The sequence below is a fragment of the Callithrix jacchus genome, chromosome 4, assembly GCF_049354715.1.
Source record: "Callithrix jacchus isolate 240 chromosome 4, calJac240_pri, whole genome shotgun sequence".
NCBI lineage: Eukaryota > Metazoa > Chordata > Mammalia > Primates > Cebidae > Callithrix > Callithrix jacchus.
Window position 1 is genome coordinate 48255166 of NC_133505.1, and position 17963 is coordinate 48273128.

General features: G+C 45.3%; 1 protein-coding gene across 13 annotated transcripts in view; it reads left to right on the forward strand.

Moving 5' to 3' along the window:
• DAAM2 (dishevelled associated activator of morphogenesis 2) overlaps positions 1 to 17963 on the forward strand; it is a 151283-nt gene that overhangs the window by 46142 nt on the left and 87178 nt on the right. Inside the window, exon 1 of one of the 13 annotated variants that reach the window (XM_078369102.1) lies at positions 15468 to 15710. The exons of the other annotated variants lie outside the window; for them this stretch is intronic. The gene's annotated coding sequence lies outside the window, so the exon portion shown is untranslated. Of the gene's footprint in view, positions 1 to 15467; positions 15711 to 17963 lie in introns of those variants that run through there. 13 annotated transcript variants of the gene reach the window in all.

Here is a 17963-nt window from a genome sequence, read left to right on the forward strand (position 1 = left end):
CACGGGACATATAGATGAGTCCTCAAGGTACTCAGCAGTGTTGTGGGGGAAGGATCTAGAAGTGAAGATTATTGCTATAAGAGGGAATGCTCAAAGTGGATGAAAATTAAACAAGTTCATCTCGTTCAGGATGTAAAAGATATTTACAAAGTACCTTAGGATGCCTCCTCTTTTAAAAGTATTTGGGAGTAGAAGGACATCGTGGACTCTTCTTTCAGGTATCTGTTATTAGAGGAACAATTTCATGTGTTGATATGGTACTTCTTGCAGTAGGAAGATGGACAGATGGTTCCTATGATTCCTCCAGTCTATTTGCTATACCCATATAGGTATGTGCCTTGAAGATGAAGGGCATGATGAAATCATTCAGAACTGCTTGTAGACAATGACAACAACGTCTAAAAAATGCATTCCCCACATTGCCCAGGAATTGCTGGAATCTCTGCTTCATGTGATTTATCTCTAATATTATGGCTTATTTTAAAAAATTCTTGTCTTGGCTGGGCACAGTAGCTCACAGCCTTAATCCCAGCACTTTGGGAGACTGAGAAGGGTGGATTACCTGAGGTCAGGAGTTCAAACCAGCCAGGCCAACATGGCAAAACCCCATCTCTGCTAAAGATACAAAAAAAGTTAGCCAGGCATGGTGGCTCATGCCTGTAATCCCAGCTACTCAGGAGGCTGAGGCAGGAGAACCGCTTGAATCCAGGAGGTGGAGGTTGCAGTGAGCTGAGATCGTGCCACTGCTCCAGCCTGAGCAACAAGAGAGAAACTCTGTCTCTAAATAAATAAATACATCTTTATCTCATAGCCAGGATGCAAAAGGAAGTCTTCCCACTGTCTCCATCCTTGACACTTCTTTCCTCTGCAAGTTTTCCAATGAAGAATTAAAAGAAAAAAAATCTTTTAGTTTCTTAAAGCATGTAAATGTAATGCTAACATTAAAATGATGCCATAGAATCATAAACACATGAAAAGATGGTCAACTTTATTTGGAATCAGGGAAATACGTAAATTAAAATCACAAGGAGACTCCATTTTAGACTCATCAGATTGGCAAAACTAAACAAAACAAAAACCATGCTCATCATTTTGGATGTGGAGCCAAAAATAACTCCTGTTCATTAAGGGTGGAATCAAACTGATAAGAACACTTCAAAGGGAAATTTGACACTATCTAGTAAATCTGAAGATGCATTTACCCTAGAACCCAGCAATTTCACTCCTAGGTAAGTCCAGACAAACTCTAATACATATGAACAGAAGACGTGTTTGGGAATACTCACTGCAGCATGGTTTTTAAGAGCTAAAAAGCAACCCATGTACCTATCATCAAGGTATATGGGTTTATATTTATTTCTCTGATTAAATAATTTGATACATACATATTTACACTGGAATACTGTAGGACACAGCAAAAAAAGGGTGCTAGACAGACATTGTTAAAGACAAATATTAGTGAGATATAATCTCAGAAACAATATGAAGTGGAAAGAATATTAAGCAAGTTGCAGAAGTATGCCATTGCTGGTAAGTTAAAAATCATGTAAAACGATGCTCTCCTTTACTTACAAATATTTATATTTATAATTAAAGTTTAAAATTATGTTTGTGAACAACCATGAAATTCAGAGAAGTGGCTCCTTCTAGGGAAGGCAGTAAGGCAGACCAGAGCTCAATTTATATCTATAATGTTTTATTTCTTAGACTGAAGGGTGGGTATACAAATGTTTATTTTTGAGACAGAGTCTTGCTCTGTTGCTCAGGCTGGAGTGCAATGGCGAGACCTCTGCTCGCTGCAACCTCCACCTCCCAGGTTCAAATGATTCTCCCACCTCAGCCTCCTGAGTAGCTGGGATTATAGGCGAGCACAATTACGCCTGGCTAATTTTTATATTTTCAGTCGAGACAGGGTTTCGCCATGTTGGCCAGGCTAGTCTCGAACTCCTGACTTCAGGTGATCCACCCACCTCGGCCTTCCAAAGTGTTGGGATCACAAGCATGAGCCACTGCACCAGGCCTATTTTATTGTTATCTATATTTTTTAGGTATCTAAAATATTTTTTGGTTTAAGCAAAGCTAATTTTTAAAGATTTAATTAAAAATTTTTAAATTAAAATTAAAGACTCCCAGTTCATCTACCTTGACCATTGGTAAATAGTCTTGCTGAGAAGTGAAAGGAAGTGAATTTTAAAGATTTAATTAAAAATTTTTAAATTAAAATTAAAGACTCCCAGTTCATCTACCTTGACCATTGGTAAATAGTCTTGCTGAGAAGTGAAAGGAAATGTCTCCCATCGGCTATAGGTCCATCTGGAAAATTTTAGGTAGATGTGACATCTCCAAATAGGCTGTTCTCCAAACATCTCCATCCCATGTCCACATGGTTATCACTGTTTTTGACCTTTTTTAAAACGAATTTGTGGATTTGTTGGGATCATATTGTGATATACTGGTGGAGATGCAAAATAGGGTCATAGTAATATAGGTTAGTGCAAAAGTAATGGCAAAAACCACAGTTGCTTTTGCACTAACCTGATAGAAACCAAACAGCCCCTCTCTGGCTCATTCCCACATAGCATATTGCTGGAGCCTTCCTTGCCCCATCCCTTCCTTGAGAGCTACTGGGATTTCTTGCAAGTACTAGAAAGTGACCACAGCCTGTCCTCCTTTTGATAGGGACATGGGACCAAATAGTCTCAAGTGTTTTTCATTGCCACAGGGTGAGAGAATCTTCCTCTCTCCACCATCACTGCCTTGCCTCCATGAAGTCCTCCTTCCCTTCTGACTTTCATTCATATACAGCCATTGCTCTGTTCCTTCTGTGAATACCTCAGCCTGAGGTGGGAAAGTACCCACCACTGGGAATTGCTTCACTTTCTTTACTTGACAATGAAACCATGTGGACTTCTGTGGTGTCTTACTGCAATGCAGTCGACTTGGCTCTTTCTGAGCTCAATCCAAGTGACATACACTGTGTTGGCCCTGAGGACCCTTGTCCTTGTTGTGTGGCCCTTGTCCTTGGCCCAGCCCAGGAACCTGAACTCTCAGTTCAGTGGCAGTGAACCCCTTCTCAGGTTGGCATGGTGCTTACACTGGGGACTAAATTTGGGGGTGGCTTTCCTCTCTGCATCCTGGTTGTTTATACATCATATGATTCACCTTAATGAAAGTCAAAAATCACATGAAATTGGGACTCGTTTGAGCAAATCCTGGGAGCTTGGTTGCTGTAAGAATGTGTATTGTCGTCTCTGTCAGTCAAGCTCCAGGCAGGCAGCAGTTGGCACTCCCAAAAGGATTTAACAGATAAGAGTTTAATGAGAAGGCTATTTACAGAGATGAGGGAGTACAGAGATGTTGACGCACTCAAGAAGGAGCCACAGCAGGAAGCTGTTAGCACTCCTCCACCTGAAGGGGCGAGAGCAAGGAGTGGTGTCATCAGAGCTCTGCCTGCTGGAGCTGAGCAGGAGGCACCACTTGGCAGGAGCTGTAGACCCAGAGTGACACAGCCAGCCTCTGCCAGACTCATGGCTTAGCAGAAAGGGAATGGCGGAGTGAGCACTTTCAGAGGACCCAGCACCTCCCTGAGTTTCTTAATTTACCTAGTTCATTACTCTTCCCTGACCAAGCTTGCAGGCCTCAATTCTTTGGCTTTCATTCATGTCCCATTAAAGTCAAATGCCAGGGCTGCCTTATAGTCCTGGCTATCTGCTTGGTTTCTTCTAGCTAGGGAATGTTCAGGAGGAAAGAAATCTCAAGAGGTCATCTATTGTAGCATTTCCCAAACTGCATTTGCTAGAACACCAGGTTCTCACAATGGTAGTCCTAAAGAAACAAAGTTCTGTGGCTAAAGTAATTTAAGCAGCCTTTTTCCATCTCCCTTACTTTTCCCCTAGAGAGCCACAATGCTCAAAGAAGCACTGTAGTAACAAACAAAAACCAACAAAACACCCTGGTTTTACAATGTAAACTAGTGCTTCTCAATTTATGTATCTAAAGGGACTTTTTCCATGGTATACCCCACATAGTGAGTGTTTTCAGGTTTGTATCAGAATTTGTGTCTAGCTGTAGCCAAATGGAACAGAAACCTGGCTAGAGTTGTTGTCAACTGGTGTTCTTTATTCTTACACAAACAGTTCAGCAGACACACCTGAGAGTTGGTCGGGTGCTTCCACAGTGCCATCAGAGACCCAGACTCTGTATCTCTCTATTCTTCAGCTTTCTTTAGAATGGAACCTTTGTCTTTTTGCGCTCATTGCCTCATGGTTACAATGTGGCTGCATTACCTCCATCTTCACATCTGCATTCCAGGCAGGAGGAAAGTGGCAAAGCACAAAAAGTGCATGCCAGCTACTTCTGGTCTCCTTAACAAGCCTCTCTGAAAGTCCTGTCCATACACATCAAAGTTCTGTTAACTAAAGGTCTCAAACTGCAATGGAGTCTGGGGGGAGCTGAAGGTTTTTAGCTGGGCATGTTGCTGCTGCAGACAAAAGCAGGGACCTATTCACAGGAAGAAAGACGAGACCAGACAGTAGGTGAGCAATGAGCATCGCGTGTCACGTCAGTCAAACCTTGGTTTCTTTCCTCAGCAGGCTAATTCTAAAACCTTCCCGAGTAAAACAAAATAAAAACAAAACAAAAAGCTTTGTAATCAATAGAAAAACATTCTAAGCAACAAGCCACTTGGTTTGGCAAACTCTCTGTAGAAAATACTATTGCTACCCGGCCCAGATCACTTGCTGCTGTGGGTGCTCCCGCTAAGGGTTCGCACCTGTGTGGATTGCCCTTGGGTTCTCCATCACCCTCTACCCAGAGGTACCTGGAAGCTACACCCACCTGCCCCACCCCAGCTCACCTCTTTCCTATATCCTGTGGCCAATGACTCACTAGGAAAGGGGAAAAGCCCTGCTTCCTTGCCCCTAGGGGAACAAATGTGTCTCGTGTCCCCATTCAAGTCACCCATCAGGTTTCCTCACAGGATGAGACTGAAGTTAGACTTCACCTGAAACCACATTCTTTTCCCACTTCCCTCATTTTCTTTCTGATTCCTCCTGAGAGCTCCGTTTCACCAAATCACACATACACCCATTCTGTCCGAGGCTCTGCTTCTAGGGAACGTAGTCCACAGTGTCCTGGGTCAAGCAGGCTGCTCTTTATTTCACACTAAACCCTTCACCTCAGCCCAGTTTGTGGCCACTGGTGGGCTTTGGCTTGGCCTGGGTGTGTGGAGGCAGCTCTTCATTCTGCCCTGATGATGATTGTGGGACACGCCTTGCAAGTCCTGTCAGATGTGTTTGAGGAGGCCTCATTACAAGGCACTTCACATAAGGAGTCCAGCATTGTCTCTTCTCAAGGCTGATATTCTTAGAAACTTTGATTTGCATTTGTAAGCCTGCAAACCAGAAGGGACTGACTCTCTCTCTCTCTCTCTCTCTCTCTCTCTCTCTCTCTCTCTCTCTCTCTCTCTCTCTCTCTCTGTGTGTGTGTGTGTGTGTGTGTGAGAGCAAGAGAGATTTTCCATCTTGTGGCAATGGCAGCTGGGTATTTATAGCTGGATCTTCAGGGCCATTCTCACGTGGCTAAAGAAAATGAAAACCTCATGTGGATGTTGTTTTGTTTTCTCTCTCTGCCTTTGCCATTGCAAGCACTCCAGTTCTTAAACCCTTATTGTTGTAACTAGAGCCACCCCAAGCATCACTGCGATGGGAGGGTTCTGTACATCGACTATTTCAGGACAAAGTGCCTGTTCTCCAGGCAGGCCACAGAGTAAAGGAGGGGACTTTTGGGGAGAGCTTGTGGGCAACACTAAACAGCAACCCCACCCGGCACCCTCCTCTCTGGAACGTCTGCCTGGATTTACCCCATGGAATGTGGATTCCTTAAATCACCTCATGATCCTTCTGCATATATGAGCTCCTCTGAAAGAAAACTGTTTTCTTTCTCCCTTGTTTTTCTGTATTCTGAAGTCTTTTATGTCTGTGTTTGGCCTTCTCTGTTAGACTGAGAACACCCTGGGGGCCGTGGTCTGTTTGCCCAGGTTACGAGAGCTCTTGGCAGGGGGTGTTGGGGGGATTTGAGGATGGTGGCAGGAACTCTGGCCCTGGCTTTCTCCTGGATGGCTTGAGAAGTCACAGAGCTCCCTAGATAGCAGGGTTGGATGATTGCCTAATGGTTACTGGAAGCCGGTCTGCTTCCTGGCAGTTGAGGGAACTGAGAACCCAGAGCCCCTGTAGACCCTCTGTGATTTCATTCTGGTGACCTGGAACCCACACATTTACCCTTTGGACTTAAGCAGCTGAGGCTACAGAGGATTTGTAGCTGGGGCATAGGGCAGGGTGGTATAGCCCAAACCTGCCAGAACTGACAAAGGGCCTCAAAGAGCATGTGACGGGGGACTATAAGCCTTGTTGCCATGGCCCCCAGGAGCTAGGTCTTCCCACTCTCTGGCCAGACCCACGAGACCGTCTGCAGTTAATTCAGGGCTATACTCCTACTCTTCAAATTCTCCAAATAATGTTTACCATTTATGGAGGGCCTAGTATGTGCCAAACGCTGGGCAAGGCCCTTGCACATTTGAACACATCTCATTCTATCAGCTTTGCAAAGTAGGCATTATCCCATTTTATAGAAGAGGAAACTGAGGTTCTGGGAATTTAGTCAACTTGCCTGAAGTTGCACATCTAGTTTGTGGTACAGAGGGGATTCTAAGTAAGGTGTGCCTGACTCCAGTACCCATGCTTTCTGTACTGTACCCCATGGGTCCCAACCATTTCACTTCATGATGAACTTGAATTCTGCTTAGTTATAATTCTAGCTTCCACAAACACTCAGTATCCCCTGCCTCCCACCCTGCCCCTGTCAGCCTTCTATTCTTAGTATGGATGGTGACCTCTGACTCTGGGGTCAGCAGGTAGCTTTTGGAATGCCTGTAACTTGAACAATTTAGTCCAGCATCTCAATCCTGCTGCTCTCCTGTCTGCTGCAAACACACCCTCAACTCCCTTTTCCAGCCTGCCCCTGTCCTATTCCAGCTCCTGTGAGTTCTAGAGGGTTTCCAAACCTAGGATAGAGCCAGCAATTCATTAGTCTTTGTCCTGTTTCCAAGAATCCCAAATATACAAGAATTCCTCATTGAAAAGCCAAGCATTCTTGGGGGAAAGTGTGTGTCACCAAGAGAGCACAATTCCTCACATTGGGAAATGGGATCGTAGTCCAGTCCAGGAAAATAAGTGTAGATTTCAGCGCCAGATGGAAGTGGATTGGCTCTCCCTGCCACCTCCCCTCCCCAGCCACCCACCCCTCACAAACCACAACCGGGGAGCTTGCCTTCCCAGTTCATCTGAGGGCACTAACTGGATGACATTTTCCTCTGGAGAGAGAAGGAAAGAAGAGGCAGATTGGGGTGTGTATGTATGTGTGTGTGTGTGTGTGTGTGTGTGTGTGTGTGTGTACACACGTAGTTCTTTTCACGTACAGGCCACTTTCTGTGCAATTTCTTTTGGCATGGAGTACTTACTGCATGAAGAGTCCTCTGGTGAGTTTTTGGGGTAGGGGTTGATCCCCCAAGAGTGAATCATAAGCAATGGGTTCTGGCTGCTCTTCCATTAGGAGGAAGAATCTCCCCCCACCTTGGGGCAGCTCAGCGTATCAGAAGATCTAAGGTAAATGAATAGGGAATCTGCTTGAGAGCATTTAGAGAGCAACCTCTTATGGCTGTGTTATGCAAATTCATAGGCTAGAAACAGGACGGGCGCCAAGAGGAAGCACGTGAGTTGAGTGAGCAGTGCGTGTGGAGTAGGTTATAATCAAGAAAAGCTTCAGGAGGATATGAAGTTTCTTTTTTCAAAAAAAAACTTTCCCTATTTTATTATAAAAGAAACGTGGAAGTATTACACAAAATACATAGCAGCAGAAAACAAAAATAAACTTGGCTTATGAGCCCATCACAGGGCACTGACGTGGGACTTCAGTCTTTCTGTTCCTCTGCCCCCTTCCCCCCAGCTTCCCACCTGGCCACAAACCACACTTGGAGAATCTGCCTTCCCATTTCACCTAACATTTGACACTAATACTTCCAGTCTTTTCTCTCCACATAGATTGTAAATGCATGGTTGAGTACATATCGCATGTGCAGATGTTAGACAGTTTTGTATTGTGGCTTTATCTTCTGCCGAGTATTGCCAACTTTGTAAATACGGAGATAAGGCTAGTGAGGTGTGGAAGATGGTCATGGGCAGTGTTTGGCAGAGAGGAAACTGAGAACTGGCGAAAAGGGGCCCTAAAAGACCAGCTGACACTCTGTGAGATGGAGGGAGATGGAGGATCTTTTAAATCAAGCTCATTCAACCTGTAGCTCACTGGCTGCATGTGGCCCAGGATGGCCTTGAATAAGCCCCAACGCAAATTCATAACAGTTCTTAAAACATGATGAGATTTTTGCAAAGTTTTATTTTTTTAATTTAATTTTTTTTTTTTTAAGCTCATTAGCTATCGTTAGTGTTAGTGTATTTTATGTGTGGCCCAAGACAATTAATTCTTCTTCCAGTGTGGCCCAGGGAAGCCAAAAGATTGAAGACTGTTTTAAATGATAGAAGATGAAGAGGATCTAAACCTCAACCTTACAGCTCCTGTGTGGGTTGGGAGCAGTAACAAAGCCAGCCTCACCTTTGACCTTGGCTTGGTTTCCTGGCCACAGATGGAGCTCTGATGCCATTATTGGGGTTGGTGTTGGGTGAGCAGTGTGGTGGGCGCTTCACATACAAGTGATTATTACGCCTCTAACATTCAGGTGGTGAGTTGCTCTGTTTTACAGATTTAGAAACTAAGGTTTAGAGCAGTTAAGGACCTGGAGTAAGATCCGTGTCACACAGCAGCAGAGCTGTGATTCAGATGTGCTCATCTTTCTCCTAATCACCATCCTAGGGAGCTTCTAGTGCCATGGAAGAGAATGTCTCCTGATTCCTCACTTCTTGTTAAGACTTTCTGGATTGACTTACCAAAGAACGAGGGGGTATCCTCCCAGCAGTTTTAGGGAGGGGAGGTTGAGGAAGGGAACCCAGGTGCCCGAGTCCTGCTATATGGATTATCAAGGAGATTTGAGGAAATCTGTAACTTCATTGTCTGTTCTCACCATGTGGCTCTTCCTCCAGGAAGTCTTCCAGGTTAATTCCACTGGATGCTCATCCCTCTCCTCCCTCTTTCTCTTCATTATTAGCCTGATTCAATTCAGAACCACTCAGTAATTGATATTGTGAACAGATATCACCTGAGGAGCCCTGTGTTTGAGATTCAGAATAAATTAGCTGAATCTCACTGCGACAAGCAGAGGGCAGTGGTTCTCAAATTGTGGGACCTTAGACCAGCAGTATCAGCATCGCCTGTGAACTCATTAGAAATGCACATCCTTGGGCTGTGCCCAAGGCTCCTGGATGAAGCTGTAGGGGTGCAGCCCAGCGGTTTGTGTCCTGTCAAGCTCACATGGTGATCCCGGTACACACTGAAGTCTGGGAACTGCTGGTCTAGAGATACCAAAATAAGTGGTGGTGGCTTATATTTTTTACGTCACCTCTGGCTCTGAGTTTCTATTTCCATTTCATTCATTAAGATTATTAACTACCCCTAGGTGACGAGCAAGGCAGCCCAGAAATGAACAACATGGACTTTGGAGCCAGATTACTGAGATTTCAATTCTGTCTCTAAGGCTTACTCATTGTGTGGGTGTCCCTGAGCGAGTGGCTTAAATTCCCTCTGCTGCAGACCTCTTATCCCTAATATGAAGTAACAATGGTATTCCCCATAGGGCAGCTGTGAGCATTAAATGAGACCATGTCTGTTAGGTATTAAATACTTACACAGTAGTGCCTGGCACACAGTAAGCCCACAGGAAACACTAACTCTCATTGGTTTCGTACAACATGAACTCTTCTGCACTGTGTTGACCCAGATGTGCAGTTACCCCTGTACCCCTGGTACCCACACATACACCCCATTTACACATGGATTCGTGAATGCAGTGAACTTTAAGGAGGTCTGGAGAGACCAAGGGTATTGGTATTAAAACAATTCTGAATTGAATACTGGACAACCTTGTTCTAAAAGAGATTGCTTGGCCAAAGGTTATGTCATTTGGTCTTCTTCCTCTCTCCCTTGTTGCTCACCAGCCTCTCACTCAAACAGGTCCCTCTCTTTATTACATTGAGTAATTCAGCTGGCTTTACTCCCCAGCCCCACTGCTCCTCGGTTTGCTTTGCAAATCCAAACACAACTTCCAAAGAGTGGACCTTCTACCCTGAATCATGCTGGATTCCTCCCTCACAGGGAGAAGAGAGTAGCAATGAAGATTTATTTTTCCTACTGACAAGAACTGTACTACCTCTCAGGATGCTGTAGTGATAGTTTCGGTTTCTCTCTATAGGTATATGAATCACGTGTTGTATTTTGTGCCAATAAATACTTGAGAAAGTATTCGATCCAAGAGTCTGGGGCAGAGCCCAAGGCTGCACATTTCTAACACATTCAAGGGGGATGCTGATACTGCGGGTCTGAGGTCCCACAGTGTATTGTTTCCAAAGGAGCATATTACTCTATAAATGTTCCTTCTGCTCTTGTTCTAAACCTTCACACCCTCATAACTAGGGATTTAATCACAGCCACAGGTTCTCAACCTTGATACTAGACCTCATAATTCTTGGTTGTGGGGGGCTATCCTTTGTATTATAGGAGGCTTATTAGCACCCCTAGCCTCTACCCAGTAGATCTCAGTAACATTCACTAGTTATGACAACCACAAAATGTCTCTAGACATTGCCAGGTGTCTCTGGGGGTAGGGGGTGTCATGAGGAGCCACCCTCAGTTTTGAGAGCTGCTGGTCTAAGCCAAATGTGTCCTGTAATAATTTGAGTCCTTTATATCTTATTCTACCCCACACTTTATCTCTGTAGAGTATTTAAGTTCAGGGACTTGGATTTATTCATTGAGAGGATATGGAGGAGTCCCAGCAGCCTCTGGGTCACCCTTGGTTTCTAAAGAGAATGATCAGCACTTTGTGACTGCATTTTCTCCTGGGCTCCACACTTAACCCATCTGCAGTGGAGCCGAAGACATCCAGGTCTGTTTCCAGTACCGTCTGTAATCCGTTGACCCTCCCCATGTGGTGTGAAACCTCACAGGAACAGGGGAATGGCCTTTGGTTTTCTGCTTATAAATACTCATCATCATATTTCTCTTACTGAGAACATTTTTAAAATCATGTTTAACATTCTTGTTGCCGTAGTGGAAACTTTTGGTATTTGGAGGGCTTCCCATCCTAGGCCCAGGTCAGATTCCTCAGCAGAGCTCTGAACATTTTCTAGGGAAGTTTCATCAGTGAGATTGTACCTTTGATGCATTTACACAACCGTGGCTGGATCCTGGGTTAAGATCCCAGGATCCCAAGATAGACAACAGAGAAGCTGTGCAGCTGGAAGAAGGGCCGTGTGTCTGGGAATCTTTCTGGGAGGCCAGGATCAAAATCCTTTTTTGGTTCCATTACTTTTCTGGATTTCTCTCCTCACACCCTAATGTCTTTAAGATAAGCAGCGAGCGCTTCAGTCATTATAAGATTATGCTTAATAACACACAATCTCCAAATTTCAGTGACTTAAAACAACAAAGGTATATTTCTTACTCCTGCTACCTGTCTGTAGTGGGTCCACAGAGGGGCTCTGCTTGTTATAGTTCCTCAGAAACTGAGGCTGGCAGAACAGGCCCATCTTCAGTGTTGACAGTTGCTGTTCTAAAGGAAAAGGGAGTCTCGTCCTCACAATTAAAAGCTCTAGACCACTAATGATGCTTGTGTTTGTCAGGGTTCTGTGGTGAAACAGAACCAATAGCATCTCTCTATGTATATATCTGGATTTATTTTAAGGAATTGGATCCCATGATGTTAAGACCGGCAAGTCTAAAATCTGCAGGACGGGCCAGCAGGCTGGAGACCCAGAAAAGAGCTGTCATTGCAGCTCCAGACTGAAGGTAGTCTGGGGGTAAAGTTCCCTTCATTAGGGGACCTCAGTCACTTTCTGTGAAGGCCTCCATCTGATCAAATGAGGCCTACCCACATTATGGAGGGGAATCTGCTTTACTCAGAGTCTACTGATTTAACTGTTCATCTCTTGTAAAAAAAAAAAAAAAAAAATTCTGGCTGGGTATGGTAGCTCATGCCTATAATCCCAGCACTTTTGGAGGCTGAAGCGAGCAGATCTCCTGAGGTCAGGGGTTTGAGACCTGCCTGGCCAACATGGTAAAACCCCATCTCTACTAAAAATACAAAAATTATCTGGGTGGTGGCACATGCCTGTAGTCCCAGCTTACTTGGGAGGCTGAGGCAGGAGAATTGCTTGAACACAGTAAGCAGAGGCTGCAGTGAGCTGAGATCATGCCACTGTGTTCCAGCCTGGGTGACAGAATGAAACTCTGTCTCAAAAAAAAAAAAAAATTATTCACAGCAACCTGAATATTGGTGTTTGACCAAATACCTGGTCCCATGGCCAAGTGGACACACAAAATTAACCTTATAACACTCACCTTCTATTTTCAGTGAATGGGCCAAAATTAGTCACGTGGCCCCACCCAACACAAATACCCAGGAAGTACAATCTGCTGCGTACACTTGGGGGTGGGGACCAACAGTATTTGACTACGAATCAACAACTAGCACAACTATAAATTATTTTATCTGAGGATGAAAAAAAGTATTAATTTGTGGTACTTTGATGTTAATGCATTCTACTAACACAGTACAGAAATAGTGTTAGACTTCTCTCCACCTGCTCGATTTGTTCATAGTGGAGGTCATGGAAGGAGGTGGGATGCAGCATGACCTGACCTCCAGGCTGACTAAATTTGAATACTGTTACTGAAAATCTTCCTCTGTTATTCTTCTGTACTGTTTTCTTTGTAACATGTTTTCTGTGTGTGGTGTTGCATTTGAAACCTATTTGTGTGTTATGTAATTGAAGAATGCCTTGCAATTAATTTGGCCTTTGTCACATCCTTTTATAGTATAAACTCTTTAGGTTGCTTTTTTCTTGTTTGGATCAGATTCATTGGAAAGGGCGCAGGAGCCAGCTGTCACTCTGTTTTTTGCTACTTAGTAACTCTGTGTTTCTGACAAGTCCCTCCCGAGTTTGGGCTCTCATTTCTCTGTCTAGATTTGGGCTGAGCAATGTGATTTCTAAGGTTCCTTCTGGCTCTGACATTCTGCATGCCTTTGGTCCACACCCTCTCTCAGTGACCCCACTGCCAGGGGGTACAGCCCAGAGGATGTGTAACAGGGCTTTCTTCCACAAAACTGGCAGAATTGTTCTGGGTTCTAATCTGAAAATGTGGCCTCTCATCAGTGCTCTGCTGATACTGCATGGGGCTAGCTCACAGAGAATGCGGGCTACACTCCAGCTGGCGAGCATCATCATCATCATCATCCTCTCTGTGCCCCGTGGTGCTCTGCTTGGCTGGAGGGAAGCTGAGGACAAGAGGATGTTGGGTTGGAGCACTGGGAGGCCTGTGGAAGGGGACGAGGGTAGAAACAGTTGAAAATGGGTTGGGGAGCTTGGCCAAGCCTTCAAGGCCAAACCTAATCTCCAAACGGCAGAGTTACAAGAACCTCAAACGCTACTTACCTCCTCCAGTACTAACATTGGACACTTCTAATGCCCATTCATTTTTGTAAAGTTCAAATGAGATGACTCATGAGGAAGTGCCTGGAACACTAAACATGCTTTCAAACAGTAATAAGAATTACTATCATGTGCTGCCTGACTCCACAAAATTTTAGTACTAGTGCTGGGGACAGAAAAGTTAACAACAGAGGCTCAATTAATTAGCATACAGTGTGATGGCACCTTTAACAACCCACAGTGGATGGTGTCTTAGTTCGAGCTGCTCTTACAAAATACCATAGATTGGGTGACTTACATAGCAAACACTTGTTTCTCACAGTTCTGGGGGCTGGGAAGTCAAGATCCAGACCCCGGCAGAGTTAATGTCTGGTGGTTCATAGACACAGCCTTCTCACTGTGTCCTCATATGGCAGACGGGATGAGACAGCTCTCTGGAGTCTCTTTCATAAAGGCATGAATCCTGTTCAAGGGAGCTCCACCCTCATGACCTAATCATCTCCCAAACGCCCCGTCTACACAGAGCATCAGATAGGGAATTCTGCTTCAACCTATGAATTTTGAGAGGACACACACATTCAGTCCATAGGAATGGGCAAAGCTTGTGGGAGCACAGAGGAGGGAGCAGTCCACTCTGCTTGTGGGGGTGGAAGCCTCTATGGCAGCACTGACCATTTAACCTGGTCTGGAAAGATGGCAAAGAATTCACAGGCAGAGGGAACGGGCATCCTAGCCACGAGGGGCAGCGTGCTGGAGAGGCTTATGGAAACCTCTGGTAGTCTGGCCTGGTGGCTGGGTGGGGTGGGAGGGACCATGTGGGGGAAGCTGCAGAGGGAGCTGGAAATCAAATTAGGAAAGGTCTTAGATAATATATAAGGAGCTGGACTTCACGAATTCTTCAATTACCAGGTTTAAAAAAACTTTTAATTTCAGTTTTGGCTGAAAGAAGACACTATTGCTTTAATTTTATTTAAAACCTTCCTGTGGATCTATTCTGAGGCAAAATTAACTCAAATAGATTTAATCACAGCCTTGCTGCACTGTCCTGTTCATTTTGCTACTCTTCTTCCTCTTAGAACTTCCATGTAGAATACATTTATCTTCCTGCTCTAGTCTTGTCTTGGTTGAAATATTGGAGTGAGAGAAGGTGGAATCTTTATTTTTTTTCTCTTGATACAGAATAACTGCTTATTTTAGAATGTGGAAAATACAGAAAACCATAAAGATGAAAAAATAAATTTACCCTCCAGACAAGGTTGGTGGAAGATGAGTGGCTGAGCTCCAGTAGAATCAGTTTTGTTCAAACCCTAACTTTCCCTCCTATTACCTGTAAGATTTGGCAATTTACTATCTCCAGGGCTCAGCTTCCTCCTCTGTAAAATAGGAATAATGCTCAGAATATCTACCTCCTAAAGTTCTTATGGGAACTAAATCAGTTTCTTCATGCAAAGCACTTAAGATAGTGCTGTGTATATAGCAAACAATTAATATTTCTCATGGGTTATCACAACACCCTCTGGGTGAGTTCAGCCCTACAGGTGGAGCTACAGGAGGGCATCTTCCCCTGGGGAAGGGTCTTTCTGCCTCCATGTTTCATATCATGGAGTGGAGAAGCTTGTCTTACCTCAGGATGAGGCTTGTGTCAAGTCATAGACTGGTGTTTCTTCAAAGTCTTTCCCTAGAGAATGCTAGCTCATCCTCCCTTGCCCATTCCTCTCTAGCATTTCTACCCTTGTTGGGCTTTTGGGGCAGGCTGTCCCTTTAAGAAAGACAGCCACACATTCTGCTACTGACAGCAGCACTGCCTCCCTTGCTAGGCTGTGGCTGAGACCCTCCTGGGCTGGATTTTAGTACTGAAGCCTCCAGAGGAGGGGGTGATGCTTCAAATCAAGCACACCCCACCCCAGGAATCCATGCCCACAAAAGGACTCCCTGTCTGCAGCCCCCTGCTATGGCCCTGGGCTCCCAATGCCTAGCTCTGGGACATCAGAAGATAATTCTTGAGGACTGAGCTCAGGATCCCTAAAAAGAAAGTTGGAAAATAGCTGGATAAACTTGGTAAGTGAAAGATAGCCGCGTTACATCCTCTTCCTTGGATTGTGGATTGCAGACTGGGTTGAATTCTGGTGACTCTTGCCAGTAGTATCTGATGGGCAAATGTGAGGAGGAGATAGAGGTCGGCTGGGATCCCCAGTAGGTAGTGAGTGTTGTACTTGGGGGATAGGCACCCCCCTTCTCCCAGTGGCTGTCAATCTTGAGGCAGGGAGCTGGGGGTTGACATCTGAACATAGCTGGATCCTGGCCCAAGGAGTGAAGATCTGGGAGGGGCAGATGTCAGATTTCTCCCTCTTTTGGGAAAAACAAAGTGTGGTCAGTGAGTGCTGTTTGTGAAGATGCCAGAGACCAATGATATTTGCAGCCTGAGGGTGAAATGAGTGACCCTGTGAGTCTATCTCAGGCAGGAGACTCAGACCAATTCCTCTTCTTCCTAGGGCCAGGGGACACACCAGACCTGGGAGCAAAGAGGTCTGCGTTGTCTCCTTGGATTGAGACAGCTGCCCATGAGCAGCAGCAGACAGTGTGGTAGTGGGAGGAGGCAGGTCTGCCAAGGGCAGGGAAGAATGGAGGGCCTGTTATTGCTGAAGCCTGGGAACGCTGCCTGGGGGGGAGGCCCACTCTCCCCAGAGATAGAGTGAGAAAGAATGGGAGGAGAGGTCTATGCAGCAGGGGGATGGGCTCAGCCAGCATCCCCACCCTCTGCAGAGCAGATGCCCCCCCTACCCCATTTCCTGTGGCATGGACACAGGTGAGCTTCCTGGCCTTGAATGTCCAGGTACAGTTTGGAGGGCTGGGGTCTGTGACAAAGAGGTGGCCTCCCATGGAGGAGGAGGTAGGAAATGCTAGAAGCCTCAGCCACTGGCACTCATCCGAGGCCAGGGTTTCCCAATCAGAGACGCTTTCTGCTAAATTATGCTTTAACAGATGTTTTCTGTGTTCCTACTGGTGCCAGGCTTTGTGCTGGGGATTTACCAAAACATAACATGGCATGACGGAATTGGGAAGGTGTGCAGAGCTGGGAAGATATTTTGGATGTGAGATGAAAGTCATTTTTGAAAAGTAACAATAAGTTACCTTTTATTCTGTACCTTGAAGGCACCAATCACTCTGCCAAAGGCTTTGCATCTCATTTTATTCTTGCAGTAGTTTATTGACTCATGACTAATTTTGTAGATTTCACAGATGAAGAAACTAAGGCTCAGATATTAAGGACCTCGCCTTAAAGATGCAGGGCTAGTAAATTGCAAAGCCAGAATGAACCTCTTAATTCATCCAGCCATTCATTTGTGTGCTTAACAAAGTTGAATTGCTGGCCTGCTGTGTGCCAGCTGTTGGGGAGGTGCTCAGGACAGAGCTGGGACAGGGAAGTGTCCAGGGCAGTCTAAGTCCATAGCTTGGGTACTCACCCCCAGCCAGAGCCCTTCATACTGGGCCCCAGAGACCCCTGGGAACATGGTATGAATGTTTTCTCCAAGGTCTGAGACTCTGCTTGAGAATGTGCTTTTCTTCGAGAAATGTTTCTTTGTTTTCATTTTAATAATAATACTCTAAAAATTGGAGGCATTTATTCTGAATCATCTGATTGACCACCATAAAACCTACTATTGGCATGCGATTTTAGTCCCCAAGTTTGTGTTTCTGTGCAAGTTGGAACCGAGTGGTTTCCTAAAATGATAGTTTTTAACTTTTAATGCTTTGTTTCTTAAACTGGGCTCTACGTTGTATGCTTCAGAGGCCCAAAGATTAAGGACGGCATCACTAATTCTACTGCAAGAAGGGAGAGGTGCAGTTTGGGTGTCCCAAGAGGAAAGGGTTCAACATCCCCCTCTCCTGGGGGGTGAAGAAAACGGAGGGGTTTAGGTTGAGGCAAAGCAGCTTGGGGGTTCCGAATCTTCTAACCGCCTGGTCTCCAAGCTCAGGATGGACCTTGGCCAGAGACTCAGAGAGGAACAGGCAAGTCAGGAAGAAGGAAGGCCCCTGAGTTCAGACTGGGGTGCTCTGCTCTGACATGGCATCTCTGACTTCCAGCAAACTTGCTCTGTTCTGGGCTTTTGCAGATGGGACGACTTGTGCCCGGAAGTGGGAGTGCAGGGCCTCCGTGGAACACTGTGTGACTTCCTCCCAAAGAGGGATGTTTTCTGGTCATTCAGAACCTCTGACCTCTCCTGAGGCCCAGCTGTTAGGTGAGAAGGCCATCGCATGATCCCTGGTGTAGGAAACTGTGCAAGTGGCTTGGGCCCTATCACCCTGGGG